At 38.6% G+C, this 14,159-nt stretch overlaps 1 non-coding gene across 1 annotated transcript; it reads right to left on the bottom strand.

The window, feature by feature from the left end:
- Positions 1 to 12,646: 12,646 nt before the first annotated feature.
- Positions 12,647 to 12,745, bottom strand: LOC116270629. The gene has a single exon (XR_004178785.1). It is a non-coding gene; the product is annotated as a small nucleolar RNA U13 (small nucleolar RNA).
- Between the last annotated feature and the right edge of the window lie 1,414 nt (positions 12,746 to 14,159).

Below are 14,159 nucleotides of genomic sequence, written 5' to 3'. Positions count from 1 at the left end.
AACCACATCTCCTTTAAAATCAGCGTTGACAACAGAGAGTGTGGTGCTACTGAGTGGCTCATTGAAAGAGCACAGTGAGGGGCTGGTGGTCTGCGATAGGGTCATTTGGGGGATCTCATGGGATAGAAGTTCATGTGTTAAAGCACATGGAGGTCTTTGGACTCCTTGTCGTGCTTTCTTTTCTTTCTTTTTTTTTTTTTTTTTGAAGAGGTCTCACTGTGCATTGTGTTGTCTGGGCTGGAGCACAGTGGCATAATCATGGCTTACCACAACCTCAAACTCCTGGACATAAGGTATCCTCCTGCCCCAGCCTCCTGAATAGCCAGGACTACAGGTGTGCACCACCATGCTTGGCTATTTTTTAAAAATATTTTTGTTGAGATGGGGTCTTGCCATGTTACCCAGGCTGGTCTCAAACTCCTGGCCTCAAGTGATCCTCCCACCTTGGCCTCCTGAAGTGCTGGGATTACAGGTGTGAGCCAATGTGCCTGGCTGCTTGTGATGCTTTAAGTAAAGTGGAGCAGTGGACAGGGTGGAATGAGCACTGAGACCACTTGCCCTTTGGTGAGGCTGAGGGCTGGGGGGAGGAGTGAGCAAGCGAGACTCTCTTCAACCAAGGCAGGAATAGAGGCTAAGGGGGCAGCTGTGTTACAGGAATGCAGAACTCCCAAATTCCAAGCATCCGTGATAACCACTTCTCCAGAGAAGTCTAAACAGGCCTGTTTTGGAAGACAGTGCTAAGAGCAGGCAAATGGGAAGAAGTATTTGCAAAATATCTTTATTCTTTTACCATTAACACCAACATTTCTAGGTCAGAAAGAAGTCTGATGAGCCCACCACGCAAGACTGCATGGTTACTGACTGGAAAGGCCATCAGGACGGCAAAGAGCCACTGCGCCTCTTTCTGCTGAGGGCTGTGGATAGAGATGGGAATTTGAAACCTTCTTTCCTGTTTGTGTGAAAAATTCAGACTACTGGCAAATTCTACCCTGGAAACTGACTATGGGTCAATGGGAGTCCGCTGGCGAATGGATACGGCCCGTTCTGTTTCCAATTCATCAGGAACCATGTGGAGAATTAATATCCTGCCCGTCCAGAAGGAAGGGAGTTATTATGGACAGCAAAGAGGAAAGGTAGCCAAGTTCAGATGTTCCCCAGGCTGCGGCTGCTGAAAGTCAAACAGTATGAAGTATAATGGTAAGTGGGGGGAAAGAAAAACTCAGCCAAGAATAGAAAACCGCACCTTCAGGGGCTAAGGGACAGTGGAGAGCGCTGCTGCCCTAAGATCCGCTCCTCCAAAAAGAGTCACCATTTTAGTGATTTGATTTCACCACGAAACTGTTTGCCCAGAAGGTAAGAGGTCAATTAAGGACAAGGGGGAGGGGCATGTGAAGAGAAGAATGTTTCAAGCTTTTAGATCTCACGCAGTAGAAAAACAAAACCAGGAATCTATTTCTTTCACCTGCCAGAATGACGCTTCCCTTCCTCCAGCTAATTGCTGCTGGGAGAGTCCAGCCTGCTTGTATTAGCATCCAACCTGGATTACTTTCCGGCAAGCCGATGACTTCTAGGCTGGCAAAGGGCAGGTTTGGAGAACTACTGAGTTGGAATCAGAACATTTCCATACAGAGGTGGCACACTTTGCCCCGCAACAATCAGAGAATAAGGTTTCTGTATACTTGTTGGCTGGCTAGAAATCTCTACTTGAGTTTTAAACCTTAGGTCAGGTTCCCCAAGGCTCTGGCATCTCATCTCTGGAGAGCAACGTCAGTTTTAACGGTGGAAATTAGTATGAAGGAGAGAGGATGAGCTTCAAGGTGAAGGGAAGCAGCTGTTTAAATAGCCACAGTGTTTACATCACCTCCACTGCTGCCCAGCCATTCTCCTGTTTATGCTGGAAGAAGCCCCGCTGGTAGGGGGAATCCGAAGGCAGAGCTGCAGACCAAAGAGCAGACATTAAATTCCACTTAAATACTCGATGCTCTCCCCTCTCAATTGTTCTGGATGCTGCTATACTTGTTCCCCTACCTAGGGGCCCCATTATGTAGGAGGTCCCAAAAAACCATCGGTTGTACTTGCTCTCCTGTTGCTCATGCCTTATCCAGCTGAAAGATCAAAAGCAAATGGAACCTTAGTGAGATTCTGCACCACCCATCAGGTTTCTGTAGCTCCAGAGAGGGCGAATGAGCATGATGATCACATATTCCCAAAACTGGTGAGGTGCTGGGCCAACAGGTGATTTACTGCTGTGGAAAGCCAATAGGAGATTACTAAAGGGGTCAGGCCATAGGACATCAGTGGCTAAATGATTTCCTAATGGCCTAAAGGAGTCACAGTGCCTCCCTCCCTGCCTAATTTCATAGCAGAGGGTGTCCTTTGGACGAGGGAGAGAAGCTGGGTTATTAACCCTAGCTGGATGGTATTTAAGATAAGAGGAAAGAGGGTTGAGGCTAAGGGGAAATGCAGAAAGTTGAGAAATTTGGTTTCACTAAAAGAGATGGGTCACAGACATATTTCTGGTTTCTTGCATCATGGGACATCTGCTTAGAGGATGTAAAGTTTTTAACCCTTGCACTCCGGGTGTGTGTGTGCGTGCACATGTGTGTGCGCATGCAAATACACATGCATAAGCAGATTTTACATACAACTGCAGAGCTTATGTACTCTTAAAGTTTATCCATAAAGCCCAGTTTAAGAAGTCTTGCCCTCTATAGGTTAAGAGGGAAATGCTTCATCCAATAACAATATCTTTTGAAAAGTTCCAAAATATTTTATTTTGGTACGTAGGAATTCCTCATTGCAAGACATAAGTAGATATTGATTTTTTTCCTCTTTTATTGAAGTACATTCCCGCACATTTGCCTCTAGATTATTTCTCAGGCGTCTCTGGTCAATTTCTCACCTCTAGAATTAAATATTGGTGAAACTTAGTCATCTATTAACAAAATATGCACTTAGCATTTATAATGTGCAAACAAACATGCTAAGAGTACTCAGAGTAGCCCTGCCAAGTATTCAGAGATGAACAATGCATGCCCTAGATGCTCAAAGAGATTCTGCTGTAAAAATGAGATACTTACAAAAGCGTCTCTAATATGACATAGAATGTGGCATAAAAAAGAGTTCACGGTCAGAAGAGGAGAGTTCATTTTTGGGTGATGTAATCTGGAGTAGCTTCATGAATGACATGCAATTGAAACTAATGTTAACTGTTTTTCAACTATTTTTATTCCTATACCCTCAGTGAGAAATACATTTTACGTCACAGTATAGAACACACATTAATGAAGATCTGGAATAAAAATTTCACAAAATAATATCTTCCCATATTATGGGGAATATGCTCTGTTATGTCCCATTCTACTCTACTCTACTCTATTGATTTCCACTTAACCAAAAATCCTGGTTGGAACCCATAAAGTTTATTTCCTAACGCAATGAGTTGTTGTCTATTACCTAATAAACGCTGCCTAAAAAGATGGCAAGGGTGGGGTATTTTGCATTATGAATATCAATTAGCCTTAACAGAAATTCTATGCTATAGGTATCAGTTTTATCCCTGTTTTTCAGATAAGGAAACTGAGACTTTGAGAGGTTAAGTTACATGTCTAAGGTCAAGCAGCTCTTACATCAAGCAGCAGGGATTTGAGCCCAGCTCATGGTGACTATGTGAAAACCCACGGAGGGAGGAAACAATATTTGGGGAAGTGTGCAGCTTGGCTATCATGTAGGGTGTAAGTAGGAAAATTAGGAGAGATGATTATAAAAGGAATTATATCACTCATTTAGGTAAAATTATTTTTGTCTTTAATCCTTTATCTTATTCCCAACTTCCTCCTAGAAAATCTCCCTGCATCTTTAGTCTGATTCTCCCATACCTGGCCTGTAGTTATACCCATTAAGAAATACAATGCAACTCACAGGAGCTTGTTGAAAATTTACGTGCTCAGGAAAACAGAATAAAAAATATAGCAAGAGACCTATGCCCGCAAAATCTTACTGAGGTAGAAAAACCTTACTTAACATAACTACAGGTATGTCAACCATACACATACATGTAACATGTAAATTTATGTTCTAAAATGCCACAAAGATGGGGCAAATTATAGGCACAATTTGGTAGTCAGGAGAAAGAGGACATATTTTCAATTGGTTCTTGGAATGTTTTAGGAAATGGATGGGAACTGGAAGGATAATATAAAAGGAAGATATAGTCCCAGGTAAGATAATGACAACGTGAAGTTCAAAGAATTCTTGGGTAAGAGCTGGTGGGAGGTAGACAGAGAAAGGGGACAGGAGGTGAAAGCAACTGAAGGAGGTTCAAAGGGTGGTGAAGAGATTCAAGGCTGGGATAAGATTATGAAGGACCATTATGTAGTCATAATTAAATTCTCATTTTCTATGTTTAATAGTCAATGTGGACTATACATCTGATACATCTAAACTAAGAATTTTATTCTTATAATAGCAGAGAGAAAAATTCTAAGTATGAAAACAAAGCAAAAACCTAGCCTGTGCTTTAAGCTTGGAAAATAATCTCTTGCATCTTTTAATTTATTATTAGTGTTATTTCTGTGTATGCTCATATACATGAGAGCACCCACCCTTTGAACTGACCTGGGAACACTTCAGAGCTAATATGCAGTCAGTGCTGTATTTATACTTTGAAGAAATAATGAGGCACTCTCATTTTTCCTTTTTTAAATAAAATGCTTTCTAAGTAATGGGAAGCATATCCATTAGAAAGAAAACTCAGTAGTTTAGATTGCTGGGTTCAGGTTCTTAATAATGACTATTATTGTAATGTTAATGGTGGTACCACAGATATCAATCCTCTTCCTATTGTGAAAGTGATCATTTTAGTTCTGTGTTGACTCCCTGGATTACTTGCTATATGTGTTTTTAATGTATCACCTGTTCAATAGAAAATAGATATCAAAAGATTTCTTTGGATTATCTGTGCTTTACTTTCAGCATCAATACAATGGTAGAATAATTCATGAAATAGACCCACTTTGAATGGCTATTTGCAGAAAGAAAAGCAAACGTAAAAAGGTATCTTTAACAATTTCCAAACTCTAAGACAACTGCTATTACAGTTTCCATTGGAAATGTGCCTCTAATAGCCCAATACTCTCCTTTCAGTATTGGCTCGGTAAGAAGGAGGCAATCATTGTTTTTAGCTAATATTAAAGCATCAACTTGGTCATCAGTTGAGTTGTGTGTCTGGGATTTTAAAAGAAAGTAACTAGCCAGACCTTACTTTATCTATTTTGTGTGAATACTGCCAAAAATGGTTTGAGTGTCAAGCATTTGTTCTCAAAATGTGCACCTGTCTGAAATACAGCTGATTCTTGTTATTCGCATTAGCTATGTTTTATAAAGTTGCTGTAAATGCTGATTTAGCAAATATTGAATCATTGCTCTAGGAAGAATATAAGGTTAAGTTCCTGTGAGCCTTGGGTCACATTTTCATTCATCGATCGATATATAAGTTTATTTTATCTGCATTTCTGTTTAAAGGCACCCATTTACTATATATTGTTAATTCATTGACATTAAACTTATACTCAACAGCCCTATAACTCATGTCATGTCTAATACATGTATTTTCTCCGGAAAGCACATCACCGCCTTGCTGTACTCAGAAACACTGGATAACACTTCTACAATATGCTTTGAGGGCCATTTTAAAGAGCGAAATCATCAACAGAAAGCACAAAAATGAAAAAAAAAAAAAGTCACTGCACAGGCTGTGCAAGGACACCTGTTGGCTGTCTGAGAGCTGAAGCTAGAAGATAGGGTCACCCCGTTTCCACCTTATCTGGCACATGAGCAGCGAGAGACTCGGATTTTTACCCCTCTGGGCATGTCTGCAGATGACTAGAAAAGAGCTGCGAGTATTGATTTTGGGGTCACGAATACATTTTAGCAAGTAGGTAAATTAGCAAATATGGAATCTATGAATAATGAAGATCGACTATGTCCTATTTCTGTGCTACCCTGAATTTACGTGGATATGTGATGATTTTAACACCACTATGACTCAGTTATACGTGTGACTCATGCTAGTTTTAGCGCTATTTAGATTTTGAACTACAAGTTTACCTTACATGATTTTATTATTTCTTTCCATCCCACTTAAAGAAAGGTAGAGAATTGCCTGTGGTTTACTGGTAGTGGTCATGGTGAATTTCCTCTGGGGCATGAAACTAGCTTTCCAAGGGTAACACAAATCAGCTACAGAACAACACAACAGGAATTAATAGAGACGTAATCTCAAAAGGTACTTCTGTTTAAAACTACCAAATCTTATGTACTATTTATTTTCTGCGGGTTGAAAATAAATTTCAGAATCCAAAGAGGATTGAAGGGTACAAAAACTAAAGGATTGTTTGACATATATGAATATTTTCTGTTTTTCACTGATTGTTACCAGAGATAAGAATTGTATGATTAAAGGAATTGAAACATTGTATCTGTAATGATACTTAGAGAGATTTCATAAATATGGTGGTCCTTACACTGTTTGGAACTTATGAGAGGAAAATCTTTGCTGGAGTATGTGAAAACGCTGATCAATTTGTCTGCTCTGCTCGTATTTTTCTCAAATTATTTGTGTCTACAACTGAGAGATGTGATGCCATATCATGCCACTTTTCCTGGCCAGAGTTGATTAGACCAGGAATGGACACCTGACCCAAGATGGGCTAATAATATTTGTTACTCTATAGTCATCATAAATAGGGCAAACCATTTAGTGGAATAGAGTATCCAGAAATAGATCCAGAAAAATATATAAATTTGACAGATGCCAAAGACATATTTCAATTTCTTGAGGAAAAGACACTCTAATGCTGATGCTAGCATAATTGGCTCTCCATCTAAAAGAAATGAAACCAGACCCCTATATGTAATATTTTCATGTAAAAGTAAAATCAATAAAAATATTTGAAGAAATTATGTATTTATATATTCTTGGCTGGAGAAGAACTTCTTACACAGATTAGGAAACTCAAAAACCATAAAGTAAAAAAATATTTGAATATTAAAAAATCTTATTACTACAAAATACATCCTAAAGAGAGTCAAAAGATGAACAATGGACCAGAAAATATATTTTAAACAGATACTGGATTTAACAGAGTTGACCGCACCATCATCCTTGAAATATCTCCAAGTATTTGAATTTTATCTACAATGCTACACTATCCTGCTTTCTTTTCTACCTCACTCACTGATTGCTGCTTTCTAACTCAGTTTACTCCTCTCTTCTCTCTCTAAATTTTGGAGTACCCCAGAGTTCATTTCTTAGCTCTTTTTGTATTTCCAGATGCCCCCTTGGTGATTCCACGGGATCTCATGCCACCAAATGTTACTTACACCCTGAAGATTAACAATTTAACATCTCCATCTGAACTGCTCCCCTGACAGTTGAACTTATCTTTCCAACACGAACCAGCATCTTCCTGTGGTTAATAGGCATCTCCATCTCAACATGTCCAATCAAGGACCTTTGATTTTCATTCTCAAAACCCTTCCCCATCCCTACTCCAGCAATACTTGTTTTGCTAACGTTATGGTTTGGTATGGTTTATTTGGCTCCACCAAGTCTTATGTTGAAATTGATCTCTGGTGTTGGAAGAGGGGCCTGGTGAAGGCATTTGGGTCTTGGGGGCAGATCCTTCACAATAGCTTGGTGCTGTCCTTGTGATAATGAGTGAGCTCTTGCTCTTAGTTCCCATAGGAACTGGTTGTTGAAAAGGGCCTGGCACCTCCTCTGCCTGTCTCTCACCATGCGATCTCTGCATGCAGGCTCCCCTTCCTTTTCCACTATGAGTAGAAGCTTCCTGAGGCCTCACCAGAATCAGATGTTGGGGCCATGCTTGCACAGCCTGCAGAACGATGAGCCAAATAAACCTCTTTTCTTTATAAATTACCCAGCCTCATGTATTCTTTGATAGCAACACAAATGGACTAAGATAGGTAAATATTAATAGCACCAAGCTTTTGTTTAAGCCAAAAACCTGAGAATCACCCTTAATTCCTTCTGAAACCTCACATTCTACATCCAGCCACTGAAAAAGCTGCTTTGCATTATTTTCGAAATACATTCCCTAGGGTTGGGTGCAGTGGCTCATGCCTGTAATCTTAGCACTTTGGGAGGCTGAGGTTGGCGGATCACAAGGTCAGGAGATCAAGACCATCCTGGCTAACACGGTGAAACTCCGTCTCTACTAAAAATACAAAAAATTAGCCGGGCATGGTGGCGGGCACCTGTAGTCCCAGCTACTTGGGAGGCTGAGGCGGGAGAATGGCATGAACCCAGGAGGCGGAGCTTGTAGTGAACTCAGATCGCTCCACTACACTCCAGCTTGGGCGACAGAGCGAGACTCTGTCTAAAAAAAAAAAAAAGAATACATTCCCTAGACACCCATTTGTCCTTGTTCCTTACACTGTTCTCATCTTTGAACTGCCATAATCTTGCTCCTAGATTACTACAATGGCCTTGTAAAGACATTCCCCATCACACTCTTGACTTCCTCCATTTTATTCTCCATATATGACCAATATGATAAAACAAAAGGAAACATAGATCAGACCATGGTTTCCCTCTAGTTGTAAGCCTCCAGTATAATACCATCTCACTTAAAATAAAACGTAATCTCTTCCCCCATGCCTCTAAGGCCCTAAATGACCTGGCTTTCCTCAAGCTTCCAGCCTTTTCCTCTGCAAGCTCACTTTCAACACTGCATTCCAGCTACATGGACTTTCTTGCTGTTCTCCAAACAAGTCAAGCTTGTCTCTGAGCATGTGCACTTCCCTTGCCTGGAATACACCGTCCTCAGGTTTTACGATGACTTTTTCTTCATGTCATTTGGAAATTTTTCAAGTGTTTTAAGGTTTACTCAAACCATATTTGAAACCTTCACTCCTGTCATTTTCCACCTATCATGATGTTTCCCCACACTACTTGACATTACCTGAAATGATATGGCTTTAGATTACGTGTTCCTTGCCTCTCCCAGTAGAATGTAGGCTTCACGAGAACATATACTGTACTTTGTTTACCACTGCACTCCCTACCTTCAAAAGTGCCCAGTAAGTAGTAGGCACTCCATAGCTGTAAATCAGATGAACAAATGACCCACACAGTGGGTTAGTCTGCCAAATAGGGAGTGCCTACAACAAACAAATCCAAGGAATGAATGGATGTGACCAGGGCATTGATAAAGAAGGAAATGTGACGGATCCTACGAATATATTGTAAAAGGTCAATATCATTAGTATCCACATAAATGCATATTAAAATATGTAGATAACCTTTCCACTTAGAAGATTAGTACCAATTAAAAATTACTGATACTATTCACTGCTGAAGGAGATATGAGGAAATGGTCATTATTTTACACTGCTGGAGAAAGTTTAAATTGCTACTAAAATAATCTGGTAATAAATATTAATGTGAAAAATGCACACTCCTAGGAATGTTCTAGAGATAATCTATAATATACATTTAAAATCACATAGAAAAAAACTTTATTGCAGAATAGCTTGTAGTATTCAAAAGTAAACATTCAATTTTATTTTTTTAATTGACAAATAATAATTGTTCATGTTTGTGAGGTACGTAGTGATGTTTTGATACTTATAATAGATAGTAATGAGACCAGAGTAATTAATATATCCATTGTCTCAAAAATTTTTTGTTTTGTTTTGTTTTAGGAACATTCAATATCCTCCTCCTAGCTATTTGAAACTATTAATATCATATTATTGTTAAAATTGTCATCCTGCAGTGCTATACAACACTAGAACTATTCCTCCCATTTAGCAGTAATTTTGTATCCTTTAATAAATCTCTCCCTGTCCCTCCCTTCCTCCTATCAGTCCCAGCCTCTCATATCCTCTGCTCCACTTTTTATTTCTATGAGATCAACTTTTTTTTAGCTTCCACATATGAGTGAGAACATGTGGTGTTTAACTTTCTGTTCCTGGTTTATTTCACTTAACATAATTTCCACCAGTTTCAAAAATGGAAATTCTAATGTCCCTCAATAGTAGAGAGATTGAATGTTTCAGGATATGTCCACACAATAGAATACTATGCAGCTATTAAAAAGAGTGAAGGAAACAGATGCATCCTAACTTGAAGGGGTGCCCAATATACCTCAAGACTGAAAACCGGAAGTTAAAGGATAATACGTATAGTGTACAAAAAGCAAACAACAAAAACCTGTGTGTGTGTGCTTGTGTTCACACAGGCTTGCAGAAGAGAACAGAAATGCAATAACACTAAGCTGTTAGGATGACCTCAGGGAAATACAGGGTAGAATGAGGGAGGGGTGTTAGCTTTTTCTTTATGTATCTTGTATTTTAAAATGTATTTCATAAAATTTAATTTAAAATTATTCATTTATAAAAGAATAAAAGTGTATGATTCTCCTTAGCTATGCAGAAGTTAATAAGCCACTGACTCTCCTTAGCTATGCAGAAGAATACATAAACTAAACTAAGGAGTTTTACATTTTAAAAATTAAATGAATTACAATAAAATAACGCTAGTAGATTTGAAAGTCTTGATAAAAGTTCACTTTTATAGAATATATTATCAAAATGACTTGAGAGAAAGAATAGAAATCTTTCTATTTCTCTCAATAGAAATAATAACTATTAAAAATTAAAACTGTTATTGAATAATTACTTCTCCAAAATTAAGCCCTGATTATGTTAGCGGTAAATGCTTTTAAACTGATGATTTCAATACCACAGAAACAGTCCCAGGAAGGAAAAGTTGCTTTATTCATTCCACTGGAATGGAAATATCTGTATGTGTGTGTCAAATACACACACACACACACAATGAGAAAGACGACATCCATCACCTTGCTGGGGAGAAGTGCAAAAGTAGAGAACCAGAAACTTTGAGCAATGTTTGGAAGAAAAAGCAGACTGGATCAGAAGGGTGTAGAAACCAGAGAAAGAAAAATATTACACACAGAAAAGAAATGTGCAGACTAAAACCGCACTTTTCCCCACTGGAGCCTTCAGGCCACTTAAGCCTGGAAGGGCTCATGCAATTCTTTGGGCAAAAATTGATTTGAGATCCAACTTGAAACATACAACCATTTTAATCTTATATTCCTTGACTAGCATATATTACAGAACCATAGTAAAATATTTTTTAAATTATAGATCTATAAGGAAAAGTTGGCAAAATTGTCCATACGATGGGAAACTTCAGCTGTCGAGCAACTGATAGACCAGGCAGACAAAAAAAAAATCAGAAAAGATATACGGTATTTAAACAATAAGAATAATAAACACCATCTAATGGCTGTTACTAAAATAGTCTCCTATGTGTCCATCAGTCAGGAGTCACCCAAAGAAAGGAAAACTACTTTAATTATTTAAAACAGGGTTGGGGGGCTAGAGTGCAAGAAATTGGTTCCACGTGTGAGAGAAGCTGCAATGACAGATGGGTTTTGTTGAGCCAAGAGATTAGCAGCAGCAGGAAGCCACCACCGCTCCAAAGCTGGGATCAGTAATAATAGACAGCTTTTTCAAGGAATTTTACCATAAATTAGTTAGAGAGGGATTTGGGGTCTGGGTTTCATTCTGCTTTTTCAAGAGACTTCTCTCTTTCTCCTGGAGGGAGAGGGTTTGAGCCTCCCCTTGGCTGTTATGGATAGAAGTTTGAGGTCCAAGGGGAGAGCAGCTTAATCAAGAACATATGGAGGTGTGGGCCGGCCTCTCAACTGTCGGAAAAAAATACCTAAATATATTACATAAGAATAATTCCCTGAAACAAATCTTCAGATTGAAGCAGGGCCACACTGTGGTCCCCAAACTATGCAATGTAGGAGGCTTAACACAGAGAAATATTCTGGTTTAGTGGTTGCACTTCAAAGATAAAAACGGATTTCTTCAGGCATCCAAGCTTCAATATCAAATAGCCTAAATAGAGAGAGCCATTAGGCAGACCTCCAACTTCTCTATGGTGATGTCAATTATTAGCAGGCATTTGCTACTATGTTCTGAAGGAGAGAGTGACTGAGCGCTACCGTGTCAAAACAAATGTCTTTCCATCAAAACCAGCTGCATAGTTAGTGGGGCCCAAAGCAAAAATGAATACAAGGTACCCCTAGATACAAAATATATTAAGAATTTCAAAATGATGACAGCAGAACATGAATTAGCCCAAGCATGGGGTACACTTCTTGTCTCAGTGCAAGATTCTGTATTGCTGCATGGGTTGCACACTAACAAAGTCAGCCTTGCTGTCAAAGATTTAGGAAACTTTCAGGCTGGCCCATGAAATACGGTATGAGCCCTCTTCAGCAAATTCCTTGATGACAAAAACCTAGAGATGAAATAAAATAAAGAACTTAGAAATGAAGGCTTTGCCCTGGTGGTGAGCATTGAACTGATTTATAGATAAAACAAATTCTATAGATAAAACAACTTTGGGAATTATGGTTACAGAATACAAATACTTGAAATAGGAAGAAGAATGAAATTGCTAATGCATTCAGCTAGCCCTGCAGGTAAGCAGTTGATACCACCTAAAATCATATTGCGTTTTTAATGAGATGTAGTGATTCTACACTGAGTGTTTTATTTGGTATCTTCCCTGGTATCTTCATGTCGGATTGGTAATGTGCTGACGTCTTAAGGTTTGAGGGAGGTACATCTCACACGTAGCGTGAAAACCCAATTATCATGCTCTGAACCATAAAAGAATCTAGAAGACTCTAGAAGAATCTTTTGTTGGGAAATATCTCATGGAGTGAAGAAACATTTATGTGAGGATTAAGTGATCTCACTGGTTTTACTTCAGTTTATTTTTCTTCTATTAAATTTGGATAAGTTACATTTAATCTTTTTATTGAAAAATGCATTATTTGGTTTTTACAAAAGTATGAATGTTAATGATTATTCACGTGTGATGGGATTTGAGTATTTTACCCTCATCTTTCTCATCTTTGCCTTTTCCATATTAATTAAATTATTTATGTGTCATATGTAATTTTTACAGAGGCTAAATTTAATTTTATTTAATTTAAAAAATTAAGTCAAATATTACCCCACCCAAAGTTTCCAGTCCAGGGAATTTTATTGGTGAAATCTATAACAACTTCAAGGAGCTGGGTTTCTGTATTTACATTGTTTGAAAGAACAGAGAGCTAGAAAATTTCCAACTTGTTCTACAACATATCATTGATACCAAACCAAGACAATTAACTACTAAAAAATGAAAGATATATCAATCACTTTGAATATAGACACAACAATGATAAGTAAAATCTTTTCAGGTGGCCACACCCTTTCTAATCCAGCCATGTGGTGTGGGGGTGGGGGTGGGGGTGACAAGAGAGCTGTGTGGACATTGAGAGCCTAGCATACTTTCGCATGGAAGCCATGGAGATGTTCTCCTCCCCCGTCTCTGACACCCTGAATAACCTCTACTAGACTGAGGAAAATGGAGACCCAGAGGTACTAAAGAGGTCCCAGCGATGGGCAGAAACTAAACTGGACTGCTTGGGTTCAGACTGTGGTGTCTTAACTATCACCAGCCTTCTTCAACAGAGGCTACTGCCATGGGTTGCTAACGATGGCATAACAAGGGTAAGGCAGTGGAAGAAATCCACCCAGAGAATAGGTAATAAGGAGTGCAGTGCTTATACACAGTTTTGGAAACAATAATAAAGACAGCTAAGCATTAGTCTGCTTTGTATTATCACCATGAGTCTGTAGTTTCAAACAATGTCAGTGATAAAATGCTCCTTTGTGAAAAAAATCAGTTCCTTCTATGTTTACATTTTTTAATAAGATTTCAAAAATTGTATTTATTTATTTATGTGAATTCACAGATGACAAAGTGTATATACTTATGGTGGACACTGTGATGGTTTGATATATGTATCAAACATACAGAATGTCTGAATCAAGCTAATGAACATATCCATCACTACACATACTTATCATTTTTGTGATAAAAACATTTAAAATCTACTCTCTTAGCAATTTTCAAGTATACTATACATTATTACTAATTATAGTTGCCATGCCACGTAACAGATCTCCAGAACTCATTCCTCTAGGCCAACTAAAACTTGGTACACTTCGACCAACATTTCCCCATTTCCCCAGCCCCT

This window comes from Papio anubis, chromosome 15, assembly GCF_008728515.1.
Source record: "Papio anubis isolate 15944 chromosome 15, Panubis1.0, whole genome shotgun sequence".
Classification (NCBI taxonomy): Eukaryota; Metazoa; Chordata; class Mammalia; order Primates; family Cercopithecidae; genus Papio; species Papio anubis.
Note: the sequence above shows the minus strand (reverse complement) of the source record. Positions and strands in the feature narration are given on the sequence as shown.